At 39.3% G+C, this 15,487-nt stretch overlaps 1 long non-coding RNA gene across 1 annotated transcript; it reads right to left on the bottom strand.

Moving 5' to 3' along the window:
* Positions 1-567: 567 nt before the first annotated feature.
* Positions 568-14,453, bottom strand: LOC111541232. The gene is made up of 3 exons (XR_002731226.2): positions 14,332-14,453; positions 4,552-4,656; positions 568-1,336 (listed from the first exon to the last, which is right to left on the bottom strand). It is a non-coding gene; the product is annotated as an uncharacterized LOC111541232 (long non-coding RNA).
* Positions 14,454-15,487: the final 1,034 nt, after the last annotated feature.

Genomic DNA, 15,487 nt, shown 5'->3' with positions numbered 1-15,487 from the left:
CAAACTTCAGCACGTGTCAGAATCACCCGAGAACTTGTTAGAATTACAGAAACACAAGCTCTATTCTATTTGAATAAGCTTAGGCCTCTGTTTTTTCTGCAAGGCAACGTCTGCTTTTACAGAGTTGTATAATATCCTAAGTAAATATCCTAGTAAATAGTAAAATAAATGAAGGTACAGTCCCCTAAAGAATTAGATAGTCTTTGATAGGCTTGTTAGACAATCTTCCATCATGACAGTGAATGACTATGTAGTCATCTCTTAACTTATCTCCATGTTTTTTTTCCTCAATACTGAGTGACAATTAAAAAAAGAAAACTACTTGTGACTAGGTACCACCCCTACCTTCTGACTAATTGACTTTAAGTGTGATTTAGGAATCAAGGTCATAAAATTTCCCCAGGTGATTCTAATATGCTGTCAAGGTTGACAGCCTCTGGCCTTTAAGGTTGCCTCATTTCCTGACTGCATTCTCTATTGTACTGAGTGTCAATAACATAAAATGTGCTCAATATTATGTATTAAAGATTTAATAAATTAAATGAGGACAGACCGATTTGGAATGGCTTGAGTAGCAGTAGGCATGGATTTATTTAACTAATCTTCAATAAAAGTGGACACTTCCACAAGGATGGTTACACCCTCCTCAGTTTTGGGAAGACAGCAGAGACTTCTCCAGTTAACATTCTTTTATGAGTGGTACACCATTCACATCACTGTACCCAATTTACAGGTCTCTTGGATGTGGCTAAACTATCTCTTCCTTCCCACCTGTTCTAGACAATTTTTTTTTTTTTTTTTGTTAAACACAAATCTTATTTTTTTTCCTGGAACATAATTGAAATCTTAATCATTTGCAAAAGCCTTAAGAGGGAAGTCTTCACAAGATAAAAATAATCCTTTTTTTGCTTCTGTTTTACTCTCAAGACCTCAAAGACTGTCATCATCACCCAATTTTTTTCCACTCCAGGATTCTCATGTCTTCCCCTCAAGGTGCAGCTTTCTGTATGGTGTTGCTGTAGGAAGTCAGTAAGGTGGGTGATTTAAGAGATGGACTCCTCAGCCATCATTCCCTTATTAAGATCCATTCTTAAGGAGCTATCAGTCTTTTCTTTTGGTTGTCTTTACTTCATTCTTCTTCTCCTCTTTGCTTTTGTTTGGTCATTCTGTAAGCAGGAGTGAAAATTATCTTCACTACTGTCACCAGAATTCTTTTGCCATGAGGAAGCTGCTTGATGTGGAAAAATAGCATCCCTAAGTGTTTGGATTCAAAATGAGCCTCTGAGGGCATGGGAGTGCCTAGGACAAAGTCAAGATAATGGCTGAACTCCTCCACCTGCAACAAAGAAAGGAATTTATTTCTCTTCCTGAGAGGAAGGAGAAAAGACAAGGAGAAGCAGAGAAGAGACACGGTGATGGTGGAAATCTGGTTGCAGCACGAGGCTGAAGAGCTGGATAAAGCCTCTGGTGGCAGAGAGGTTGGGAGATGTATGAGAACAGACTGGCTTTGCTCACAGCTCTTGGCACTGCTCTGGCATGAGTCCCACCTCTTTGCAACCCTGTGCCCCACCCTTTCAGTAGTTTATTTTGTACATACGTGTCTAAGGTGAATATGTGTGCCTGTGTAAATTATAAAAAGTAGCATAGAATTTTATGACTGGATGAAGGTAACAGAGTCAACATACATGGAAATTATAGCCAAAGCCAGGGGGAAACTGTGCTTATGGAAACCCTGGAGAGGACTTTGGATGTATTGAGGTACTAGAATGGAGCTCAAGGCAGTTCTATGTAGGGTTACACTGAATTCACCCTTTCCACAATGATTTAATTGGAGGATAAAGAGTAAATAGATCTCACCTAGATACTGTGCAGGATTCCAAGACCACCCAGAGATACCTCATGAAGGATTGGCAAGCTAGTGGAGGTAAGAGACACAAACAAAGAGCTAAATCTTAACACCAGGAAGACTGTATCTTAGACATGCAAAGAATAAGTTCAAAGTAAAAGAGAGCTCTTCCAATTATGGAGACTGTGAAAGCTACATGAAAAAAATAATGGTTCCTGAGCTAAGCTTTGAAAAATAAATAGCATTTAGATATGGAGATGGGAGAATAATAATAATAACCACCAGCATCACCATCATCACACCTATATATTAGATGGGGAAAATACACCTATGTAATCATCATCCCATTAAGATATACAAGATATTTATTGCTTTAATTTCCTTATGTCCCTATCCAGGTGAAACCCCATGACGCTTCACTCCAGAAAAACACTCTGATTTCTGTCACCATGAATCAGAATTGTACCTTGTGCTGAGTGTTTACTTGCATTATCTCATTTGATCCTCATAAAAGCCCTTCGATGTAAGTAAAATGAATGACTCCATTGTACAGATGAGAGGCCAGGCTTGGTTTAATAAGTAATTTGCTCCAAATCGCATAGCTAGAATTTGGCAAAGCTGGAACTTGAACCCAAAGCTAATTTTAAAGCCCAGACTCTTATCTAATTCACAGAGAAAATAATATAAGCAAGATGAAGAAAACTATATAATATATATGGACAATAGTAAGTAATTTGGTTGCAGTGTAAGGCATATGAGGAAAGTAAAGTTTAGCTAAAATGTTCTGGTCTTCTATGGGTCTCTCTTCCATCCAGAAGAAGTACTGTGTGTATCTGTAATCCTCTCACTTGTAATAACTCTGACCCTTAAACCTGCAGGCTTCAATCACCTTGTAGAAGATTTTTACATGTCAAAGAGTGTTCTATTTATGAGGCACAGGATAACTCCCAGGTGGCCCTGTTAAATAATAAGTGTTGACTTCATAGTATTTGCTGTTATTTATACATATGCATGTACACATTTGTACAGAAATAAATACACATTGCGCACATGGGCATCTGTGCTGAAGTATGCGGCCAAGTGTCAGCACATTATCAGATTTAAATTAGTTGCCTGACTCTATTAATAGCCCTGGTTTTCCAGTTTTTGAAATAAAAGATCCCAGAACAGCTGGGCTGAAATCTGAAACAGAATGGAAGAATACAACCCTGTAAGCAGTAGTAGTCTGTCGATAACTTCTAAATAAAGTTTGTTGCTTCATAGGTTTGTGCAGATGCCCATAAAACAACCCTTGAAATGCTAAGTGCTTTTTAAAAACAGCATAATCTTCAACCAGTGAAAGGGGTTGATTATGCCTTATCAATCATTTTGAAAACCTCACTGACATCCCATTAAAACTTGAAAGCAGGGCTAAATCCAGGAGCAGAGAGTGTCCATGCAGGCCACATGGCTTCATGAAAGGGCAGCAAGATTTCTGCCCACTTATCAAAGTTGCTTTCCTGCCAGTTTATTATTTCTGGAATTCCACCATTAAACATTTGGACTTTTTAAAATTCAATGCTGTCTTAGTTCATTTTGTGTTGCTATCAAGGAATGACTGAGGCTGGGTAATTTATAAAGAAAAATGGTTCTGCATGGCTGTATTAGAAGCAAGGCACCAGCATCTGCTTCTGGTGAGGACCTTGGGAAGCTTCCAATCATAGTAGAGGAAGAAGAGGAGCCGGTATGTCGCATGGTGAGAGAAGGAGCAAGAGGGAGAGGAAAGGGATGCCATGCTCCTATAAACATTCAGCTCTCTCATGAACTAAGAAAGTAAGGATTCCCTCATTACCACAGGAACCACACCAAGTCATTTATGAGGGATCCACCCCCATGGCCCAAACACTTCCCATTAGGTCACATCTCTAACACTGGGGATCAAATTTCAATGTGATATTTAGAGGGCACAGATATCCAAACCATAACACAATTCAGCTCAATGTCCCTACTACAATTGATCCCTTGACTCCCTAAGTACTACGTGCTCCTACCTCATTTCTCCCTGAACATGTAGTACACGGTGCTTTGCTCTGCCACTTAGTTCATGCTGTTGACTAAATTGTATATCCTTACTTCCTCTGCCTGGCAAAATGCCAGTCACTCTTTAAAGCTCATCCCAAAGCACCCCTCCCATGACATTTGCAAGATACTCCTCCACTGTCTCCCTACCTGCTAGGACAGAATAAATCATGTCTGCCCTGGTCTTTCCATACAACTGTATTATTATTACTACTATTATTATTATTTTGAGATGGAATCTCACTCTGTCACCAGGCTGGAGTGCAATGGCGCTATCTTGGCTCACTGCAACCTCTGCCTCCTGGGTTCAAGTGATTCCCCTGCCTAAGCCTCCCGAGTATCTGGGACTACAGGCACGTGCCACCATGCTTGGCTATTTTTTATTTATTTTTTGTATTTTAGTAGAGATGGGGTTTCACCATGATGGCCAGGATGGTCTCGATCTCCTGACCTCGTGATTCACCCATCTCAGTCTCCCAAAGTGCTGGGATTGCAGGCGTGAGCCACTGTGTCTGGCCAGACTTGTGTTCTTGAATTATGGTGACAAGTGTCACATCTTCTCATGGCATACGTCTTTTGTTACAGTGAGAGCATGTATCTACTGTGGCCTTAAAGTGTGACCCTGGGGCTGGGAATATTGGTTTTACCTGGAAGACAAAATATCAGAATTTCAGGCGCTTTCTCAGATCTTCTGCATCAGTATAATATCCCAAGGTGGATTCATATAGACACTAACATTTGAGAGAGCCGCTCTAGAGGATAGAGAACATGAGTTAGTGATCCTGTTCTCCACCATAGTACCAAGCAGGCTATGTATTCATTTAACAAATAGATGCAAGGGACCACAGGCCAGACACTGTATTAAGAGTCAATGATTAAAAGATGACCAGGACATGAAGCATGTAAATTGGAGTAGTTACACGTGCAGTTAGAGGTTAGAATACCATAGATGAAGTAGGAAAAGGCCATGTCAGTTGAAAGCCTTGAAAAGGCTTTATGAGTCTGAGAAACACAAAACAGGAAATTATTCAATAGGTTCCTTCACTGTGGGACATCTCAGTGCACTTGAACGCATTTGTTTCTCGTGACTCTACAATGTGTATGATACCTCAAACTTATTTAATCATAAAAAGTATTTATACTTTTATTTACTTATTTATGCATGGCCAATCTTGTGGGATTGTTTTTCAAAACATACACTGGAAATCACTAGTCTACTCCTACATGTTTGGATTTCATTTTGTTTGGCCTGGTGACAGTATTTGTAATGTCTCCCATAGTGAATGAACTATTGAACACCTAACATTTTTCTCAACTAAATCGTAAGCTCTTGAAGAAGGGAGAATATCTTATACTTATTTGTTTTTCTACTCCAGCTTTCACATTGCTACTCAATCAGAATTTGCTGAAGGTTGTTCTGTGTCTGCCTTGCAACCAAGCAAAGCATAAAGGCGTGGTGGATTCTTGATTGAGAACTCTACGGGGTTTAACATAATAAGGAAGACACTCAAATGGGAGTTGTAATCCTGGCTCAGGTCCTAGCTGTGTTGATTTTGAGCTGGTCACTTACCCTCTCTAGGCTCTAACATTTACTTCATGTGCCAAGGATGGCTACTGTGTGACCGTGTTCTGTGGTGTCAGGATCTGCAAGTTTAAGTCTTCAATAGACGTGAGGCCAGGCGCGGTGGCTCATGCATGTGTGGATCACCCAAGGTCAGGAGTTCAAGAGCAGCCTGGCCAACATGGCGAAACCCCATCTCTAGTAAAAATACAAAAATTAGCTGGGTGTGGTGGTGGGTGCCTTACAGGCACTCAGCTACTCAGAAGGCTGAGGCAGGGAGAATCACTTGAACCTGGGAGATGGAGGTTGCAGTGAGCCGAGATCATACCATTGCACTCCAGCCTGGGCAACAGAGTGAGACAGTTAAAAAAAAAAAGATAAGGATACAGGTAGAGAGGTTAGAATTGAATTTTAGGGAAAATTCTGTACTCTGCTGTTCTGAAAATCATGTTTGAAAATTAGAACCAGTATTTTAGGATGATTTATATGAGAGCCATTCCAGAAGCTGTAAGATGTATACAAAATCTTCTAGAGAGAGATTTTTCAGGACTGATATTATTTTATCTGTAAAATGGGAATAATAACATTGGTTTTCCTTTATCATTATTCATTTGGAACTTCAATAAATCTGAGAAGATTTAGCCTTACTAATTTTAAAAGTAGCTACTAAAATATAAAATTAAACTATAACCACAACAACAAAAATGTTGAACATGAATTGAATTCTAAAGTATTATTAACACAAGACTAAAAAATAATACCATATGCTTATTTAGCACTGGTCTTCCAAGCTGCTCAAAACACTTCACCCTGGTTACCTGAAATATTAATATCCTCATTTTATGGATGGAGGAACAGAAGTGTGGATGGGGGCTAGCTCACTCAAATACCACTGATGTCCTATTCAGAGCTGGGCATTGTCCCTGGGTCTTATGCTCCCTAGTCTGGCCTTTTACCCACCAAAAGATATGCAAAAGAATTTTCATTTTGACCTTCAGCCTGGTTGATAAAAGCTGTCTTCCTCCCTGAAATATGTGTATATACACTGTGAGTTGCGTATTTATATGATTTCCTGAAACCTGCAGATAAACAATGATAATTGGAAATGGCCTGTGTGCTTTGGCAGATTTGAAATACTGTAGTACTTAATATAAGTCTGACTGCTTCTCATGGTAAGCAGCCTTCACTTACCCGAAATCGAGGGCCATGATTAACTGGCAATTGGCTGGTATTAATTATGTGGCATGCCCTATAAATCTCTCTGCTGATGGGACCCTGGGAAGGTCTGAAATCAGACTAGGTCTTCAGGGGGATTGAGTTGGGAACAAGCAGGAGAGTCTGGTAGTCTCTTTCTCAGTCCATATTTGCCTCCCAGTTCCTGGCAGCCCCGACTGCATGTATTTCAAGCTCCATTTCCATCTCAGTGAGGTTATGTCCAATGTGATTGTACCTTCCCCTGGCAGGGCCCATCCACCAACCTTGCTCATTTATCTCCCCCTTGGCCTCCAACATCGGAGTACTTGTAGAGCCTTACAATGTGCTAAACATTAATATTCACTAACTTGCTCCAGGGAGCTACGCTTCGCTGAGCACATTTTCACCTGAAAGGAGTTGTTTAATATAAACATTTGGTTAATATTCTGTACATTTGAAAGTATTTTATCAGCATTGGTGTAGGACCAAAAGTCATTTAAATTCAATGAGAACTGATTATGCGCCAAGAATCAGTCCTTTCCAAAAGAGTGTGTTTCCCCCCTAATATAATGTATACATTATCAAACTCACTTACACGGTTGATGGGAACACTTTGTGGACAAACCTGCAGCCCTGCATTTCTTCTGAGTGAGTATTCATCCATTCTGATGCTGGTGTTAAATGGGGAAAAATATTATAAAATATTGCTTTAAAAACTGTCTATATATAATTATCAACATCTCTGGAGTGATAATAATTATCATAACAAGAGTTCATCAGAGGAAACACATGGTTTGATGAGGATCCTCTACTCTCGAGTTACTGCCCCCTCACAGAAGAAGGATGCAATAACATTTCTCTTCTTCTTTACCTCTCTAAAGAACCCTAGTTCTCTGAACTGTCTTTTGGTCAATTTTTCTTTATATGTATCTCTGTGACACTCATTACCCCAAAGAATTGTTAGATAGACAAACAAGGCAGATCCAATAAGGGTTGAAATAGATAAATGAAAACTACATTCCTATGTGTCTACTGAGATTTATTTGAATTACATTCCAAATTTTTAAAGTTTTCACAAGAAAAGTTGCCCCATCCTCCCTCAAAGAATGTGTTCCTCCTTGACTACAAATCTTTAAACAATGGCTTCATAGGCCATGTTTTAACTTATAGAGGACTGTATCTGAGTTAGATGTTGATTGGGATACTGGAGTAGGGGCTTCCATGTAAAAATCCTTTGCAAATACGTTGCATAAAGGACACGGCTCTGGCATGTATTCACTGTCAGGCCCAGAACAGAGGCTCATATGACAATTTGGTGCTAGTAGGAACCTTGGAATAGGTGGGACTGCACAGCCCCTTCTGCTCTCTTCTCTCTTTGCGACAGAATCAGTTGACTTGAAGCTGAACATATCGTCCTTGTTTGATACTGATTTTTCTTTCAACTTTTGTTTTTAAACTGGGAAATATAACTTACTGGAGAGTAAATTGAAATATATATGTGTATATATATACATATATACATACACACACACACACATATATATTTCTTCTTCAAGAGCTTACAGTCTGGTGGAGAAGAACAGTTAGATGTTTAATACTTCATTAATTATGTCAGACAATACAAATACACTCACCAGGCCAAACAAAATGAAATCCAGACATATATTTATATGTACACATAACACGTAAAGATCTATGTAGCCACCAACCGCCTACTCTTCTTGACAGCAACTCTCTCCTTACCCTATCAAACTTACTATGTCCTTAAGTGTAACTGGAGTTTGTTCATTTTCAATGATGATAAACAAATTTTTGGACCAATTGTCAATAATACTGATAGGCATTTGGGAAATTTTGTTTGGGGCTATTACAAGCTATGGTGCTGGGAACATCCTCATTGGTGTAAATAGACAGTTGTACACACACCTTAGAGTATAATTGTTAGGTAAGAATTTTTGCATTTCTTTAATTTTATTGAATAATGCCCAACTGTTTTCCAAAGTGTTGGCAGCAACTTTTATTCCCACCAGCAGCATACGAGAGTTCTGAATGCCCCACATCTTTAGTAATACTTGATGTTGTTGAACTTTTAAATTTGAGCCAACCTGGTGGGTGCGCAGTGGTATCCTACCATAGTTTTAATTTGCATTTCTCTGGATATGGATGAGATTAAACACATTTTTGGTCTGTTGAGATATGGATATGGATATTGAGATATGTATGTGGATGAGATTAAACACATTTTGACTGTTGGGGATTCTTTGGTAATGCGTCTCTTCAAGTCATTTGCGTATAAGTAGAGTAGGCTGTCTGGTTGATTTGGTGACCGGATAAAAGAATGACAGCCCTGTTATTGTGTATATGTACAAATTGCTCAACGTTGCCATCTGCAACTTTTACACAATTTAACCATGATAAAGACAAAACCATGATTAGTGTAGATTGCCTACCTTAAGTCTGCTAGTTTAGATATTCTTACAGTTTTCCATAGTAAAGAAAATAGGGATTACTGAAGAGCACCATTGGGGCCGTATCTCAACATCGAAAGTCCTTTGCTTGTAGTTGGAAGGGCTCTGACTCCTTCAAGGATCATTTATATTGCTGTAGCAAGGATTTAATAATGCATACCATAAAGTTCCAGAAAAAAATAAATTTCTCTATCAGTGAATAGCCAACTTACTCGCAGGACCTTGGAAGAATACCAAAAAGTAATCTCTTGGATACTAAAAACACTCATTAGTGCTCCGACAGTGGGAACATTGGCATCCTAATTGGCAACATAACCATATACATGATAGTCACAATGAGTCAGAGCATGAAACACTCAGCCCAGAATTATTTATGGAGAGAGAGAGTTGGGCAAGAATATGCCCAACTCACCCTCTGAGATTCTGCTTCAAATGGTCCAGACACCTTCAAACTGTAGAACTCTTCCAGGATTTATCCCCCACAGGTAAACACTTATTGATTCTATTGGTGATCCTAGAATTCATACATTCCCTCTGTGTGTCTCAAGTTCCAACTCTCTAAGGTCATTGGTGACTCCAGTTGCCTCATCCTCCCCCAAAGAATGTGTCTCTTCTTGACTACAAATCTTTTAAAAAATCGCTTCATAGGCCATGTTTTAACTTATAGAGGACTGTAACTGGGTTAGATGCTGATTGGGATACTGGAGTGGTGGCTTCCATGTAAAAATCCTTTGCAAATATGTTGCATAAAGGACATGGCTATGACATGTATTCACTGTCAGGCCCGGTACAAAGGTTCATAAGACAACTTGGTCCTAATAGGACCCTTGGAATAGTTGGGGATGCACAGCTCCTTCTCTCTTCTGTTTTTGTGATGGAGTCAGTTGGTTTGAAGCTGAACATATGGTAACTGCTGTCATATCACAGAAACCATTCCCTCTGCCATGGCAACCAAAGAATCAATGCACAGTAAGAGCGTGGGCTTACTCAATAAACACACAATGGCACAATGCATAGGCATTTTGTTTGTTTGTTTTTAGAAGCGTTTAGAATAGCTGTAGATAATTAATATGTTTCTTTAAACACATTTCTCAAGTCTTTCTGTTAGGGGAGATACTTGGAATTTATGTATCTTGTTCTACTTTATTTCTGAAGCAATTTCTTAATAGAAAGACATTTCATTTCCAAATTCAGGGATATTATTCATCCCTGAGTTCACTGGATTCAATTCTGTTTTCTCCCAAAGATCTTTGAAATTAATTCACCAATATGTTGTTGCTAAATTTAATACCCAACGAATAGCACAGGGATTAGAAGAACTGTCCTGATGCATCTAATAGCTATAGACTACATAATTTGGCTCAGGAGTGATGAGAATATCAGAGGCATGCATTCTGCTTAGTATTTTAAGGATACCTATTTAGTTTTTTTCCTGTGCTCATCTTGGTGCATTCTTTCCTTGCTCAGTTCCGAAGGATAGTTGCAATCTACTATCTATACCAAAGTAGTTCCATGACATAAAGGGTTGGAGGGGGAAGAAATAAAAGCGGAGAAATTTCTGTGAGAAAGCATTGCCAGGGGCTGTTTCTTCAGGCTTTACATAACCTCATTCCAAGAAAAAACAAGCCAAAGTGTTGAAAGGAGCAGTAACTGGGACTAGGAGGCATACAAGTTTGGTTTCCACTTCTGTCTTACTTTCATTGTCTCCAGCCCCTCAGACAGAGCTGAGTAGTACACTGTGGTTCAAAGGGCCTTTCTGGATGAAATCCATGTTTCTTTAACCGTTAGCAGTGTGCTGTTTTCTCTGTGTCATGCTCATCCATTAGCATTTTAATCTATCTTCATATGGCACTATTCTGCAGATGAATTTGCTTTCTTGCCTTTGTTTGTTGTATGAGTGACAAACTTGAGGGCATTTTCATGATTGGGAAAATGCCATGAAGTTGTAAAAATCAGGTAACTTCTTTTTGCCACACCCCAAGGAATGGGAAAGCAGAAATGGCTCCAACGAGGACTGCAAATGTTCTCAATATTAAAATGCTCAGGAGACTTGAATCTGATCAAAATGAGAAGGTCTAGTGGAGGCCTAGAGACTCAGACACGACCCCGAATTTCTCTATCTGCTAAATGGAATGTGGCTCATCCAACTCTTCAGCAAGTCATTCAATCAATCCTTTATTTAATATGGACACCTCCTTCTTTCTGTAGCTTCTAAGCAGAACTGGGAAATAAGATACATGTTTACATATTGCTTTGGTGGCATAATGGTGAGTTGATAGACTGTTCATTCTTATAAAAGTATTTTCAAACATTGAAGGGTTTCTGTTTTATGACTTCATCGCTTCTTGAGGTCTGCAGATTCCTACATTTCTTGGTATTTCCCAAGAAACCGTGTATGGATTGGGTCTATAAGTAAACAACCTCCCAATGGAAGACTTTAAATAGAAAAAATGAGAATTTGCGGGATGGGAAGCAAAGAAACTGTTGATGAAAAGAGTGAAACTCTGTCAAATATGTTTTGATTTATTCTGAGCCAAATATGAGCCAAATGTGCTCATGGTCTGTGACACAGCCCTCAGGAGGTCCTGAGAACATGTGTCCAAGGTGGTCATGGTACAGCTTGGTTTTATATATTTTAGGGAGGCAAGAGACATCAAACACATTTAAGAAATACATTGGTTTTGTTCAGAAAGGTGGGAAAAAAAGTGGGGGCTTCTAGGCTATAGGTACATTTAAATATTTTCTAGTTGGCAATTGGTTGAATTTATCTGAAGATCTGGAATCAAAGGAAATTTTCAGGTTAAAATAAAGGATTGCGGAGACCAAGTTTTATTGTGCAAAGGAAGCTCTCAGAGAGCAGACTTCAGAGAGGACAGGTTGTAAAATGTTTCTTATCGGACCTAAAAGGGTGCCTGGCTCTTAGTTGATTGCCTCCTGGATCTGGAAAGGAAGGAAAAAAGACAAAGGGGAAAGGGGATTCTCTAGAGAATGTGGATTTTTCCCACAAGAGACTTTGCAGGACAATTTCAAGGTATGGCAAGGAAGTATATTTTGGGGTAAAACATTCTGATTTTTTTCCTTGTTATGCCAGAGTCAGATTGGAAAGTAAATTACAATATACAGGGTTAAATAAAACCCATCTGATGAGAATTCATGGTTTGTAGGGCATGACTTCCCAGACCCTTTAGATAGGAATTTGGGTAAGATTAAAAAAAAAAAAAAAATCCGAGCTTATTCCTCAAAACGATCTTATAAAGGCTGTCTCTTTTCTATATAGTATATATTCCTAAACACTTTGTATTTTGTTTTAATATTTGTTGAGATGTCTTCGGGTGAAGTGTACAGTCTAAGTCATGAATAGTCAACACTTGTTCAACATATTTCCATTCACCATCCAGAGTTCATGAAAGACATAGCTAATCAAGAACGGCACTCTTTAATGCTGAGCCACAACACAGTCTCAGAATATTTCTCAGGGTGACACTGCATGCAGACTCTATCAGTTGATCAGAGTTGTAATGCAAGATAAAATAACCTGCTCTCCTAGGTCTGGACTCAGCCAGTGATGTGGTTCCTCTTCTTAGGATGAGTGGCCAGATACAGAAGACAACCTTAGTCTGAAAGGCATAAATATTCAACTTTTTCTGCAGCTCCCGCCTCCTTCTGCCTCTAGTGAAGTATTCCAGATACAACAGGGACACCTTTGGCAGGCAAACACAGTTTCTTCTGTCTCATTCCAGGCCACTGCCTCCCTTATGTCCTTATGCCTTCTCTCAGCATTCCTCAAGGATTTGAGTTGCTTTCTCATGGTGCATCCTATAATCCCTAATAAAGTTCTGGGTCCACAGCCATGGTAGGCTCAATTCTGAGATGGCTCTCACAATTCTTGCCCACTTAGTGTTCATGCTCTTTACGCTCATGATTAGGTTGCATCCTATGATAAAGGTGAAGGGATTCTGTAGACATAATTAAGGTCCCAAAGAAGTTGATTTTGAGTTAATCATAAGAAAGATGATCATGGATGGGTCTGATCTAATTAAGTGAGTGCTTCAAAGCCCAGGACCTTTATAAAGAAATAAACAGAAATTCTGCTTGTCTTGAAGGATTAAACAGTCACATGCTAAACTACCTGTGCAAAAGGCCAAGTGACAAGAGCCTGAGAGCAACCTCTAGCTGCTGAGAGAAGTCCCTGGCCAACAACTAGCAAGAAATGGGAAACTCAAACTCAGTCATACAGTAACAAGAAAATAAATTCTTCCAACAATCTGGAGGAGCTTGGTGGTGGATATTTATCTGGTTGGTCTCCAGATGATGATGTAAATGACCAGCATCTTATTTTCAAACTTGTGGGTACCCAGCTAAAACATGTCAGGCTCCTGACCCACAAAACCTGTGAGATAATGAATTTACAGTGTTAAACCACTAAGTTTGTGGTCATTCATTATGTAATAATAGAAAATGAAGGCACTAGATATAGGAGTATCTACTTGACCCTTTCTATTGCCTCTCAAAACCAGTAAATGGTTTCTTTTGAGTGTCTTACTGTTTTTTCCTATAGGAAAATTAGCATAGTATAAGAACAACAATGAAACAGTGATAAGATTGGGGGAATTAAAGAAATTTCAAAAGCTCTTATGTCACAATAGTTATTTCTAGTCCACATGAAGGCTAGCTATGGGATTATCCCTCCCACTCTTCTTCATTCCCCTGGGACAGATCCTGCTAGTCCAAAGATGGAATGGGTGGAATCCCTGCCTTAGGAAATACCCAGTGGTGATATAAGGTGAGATTTGTCTTGAAGGAAATCTTAACAGCCTCCAAGCCCTCCTTGGTGAATTCTCTTATTTGCAAGTGTTAAAGTGATTTACCCAGCCTTTTATTCCACTCCCTGCTACTTCCTATGTATACCTTACCTCCTTCATGAAGGGGCACTGCTTTCTTCAAGGCATTTAGTAAGAAATGAACATTATTAGTCATTTACAGTTTGAAAAGCTCCAGACAAGAATCTATTTTATCACTGGGTCATTCATTGCTTGGGGTAGCCAAGTTTACCATAAATAACTATCATAGAATTTCTTACAATAGATCAAATGGATCCTCTCCCTTGTTTTGGAAAGGGAGTCTTTTTAAAATTATTTTTATTTGAGACTTTTCATTAACTTATACTCCAAATTGGGGAATTATAACATAATAATTTTACCTACTTCATAAGGCTTCTGTGAAGATTCAATGAGGAAATACATGAGTTCTTAGCACCATAAAGCACATAACACATGCTTAATAAATCTTAGCCATTATCATGATGATTACTTTAAATATCTAGCAGTCTGCCAGCAGCATGCAAGACCTTCAGGAAGGCAAGCAAAAATTCCTTTGTACCAGCTGCATTGGTCACAATAGAGACCTTTAGGTTCAACATCACAATGCCGCTGGTCATTCAGCTGTGGGTGGGGCTTGGAGCCAAACTATAAATTGGGGTACCTGAGCTTGTAGAATCCAGACAACCAAACTCCATCAATTGGCTGGGCATGGTGGCTCACACCTGTAATCCCAGCACTTTGCGAGACCCAGGAGGACAGATCATGAGGTCAGGAGATTGAGACCATCCTGGCTAACACGGTGAAACCCGTCTCTGCTAAAAATACAAAAAAATTAGCCGGGCATGCCTGTGGGTGCCTGTAGTCCCAGCTACATCAGGAGGCAGAGGCAGGAGAATGGCGTGAACCTGGGAGGCAGAGCTTGCAGTGAGCCGAGATCGCACCACTGCACTCCAGCCTGGACGACAGAGTGAGACTCCCTCTCAATAAAACAAAACAAAACAAAACAAAAAACAAAAAAACTCCGTCAATCAAGAGGAACTTAATCTAGGGAGGAGGGTAGGGGGTTGATCAGGAGGGGTAGTTTAGAAAAATCTTTATTTTGGGCCTTTTCTAGACTATTGGGGAAAGAAGGGAATAGAGTAGATGGTTATAAAATTTCAGAATCAAGAAAGTTTAATCTGAGAGTCCCAGTTGATGATGAAGACTATGAGATATTGGTATTGGGTACTTAATGCCAAATTGGAAAGAATTATGGGCTTTGTCAGAGTTTCTTCTCTTTCTAGGCATGTAGAAGAGCCTATCTACATCATTAAGTTGCCAGTTTTGTGTATATACATATGCAGATATGCATGCATAGTATACCATAAGGCAGCATAGCTGATTGTAGACCTTAAGGTATGTTTCTTTGTCCTTTCTATCAGTTCACAAATTCTAAGTAGGCAAGAAGTTCTGCCTTAGACCTTGGATTTTCAGTTTTCTGCTGTTTGGTCTGGATGTTTTACATTTTTAGCCCTTTGAAAAAAAGGTCATCCTTTTCCCA

The sequence above is a fragment of the Piliocolobus tephrosceles genome, chromosome 17 (assembly GCF_002776525.5).
Source record: "Piliocolobus tephrosceles isolate RC106 chromosome 17, ASM277652v3, whole genome shotgun sequence".
NCBI lineage: Eukaryota > Metazoa > Chordata > Mammalia > Primates > Cercopithecidae > Piliocolobus > Piliocolobus tephrosceles.
This window is presented reverse-complemented; position numbering and strand designations above follow the sequence as displayed.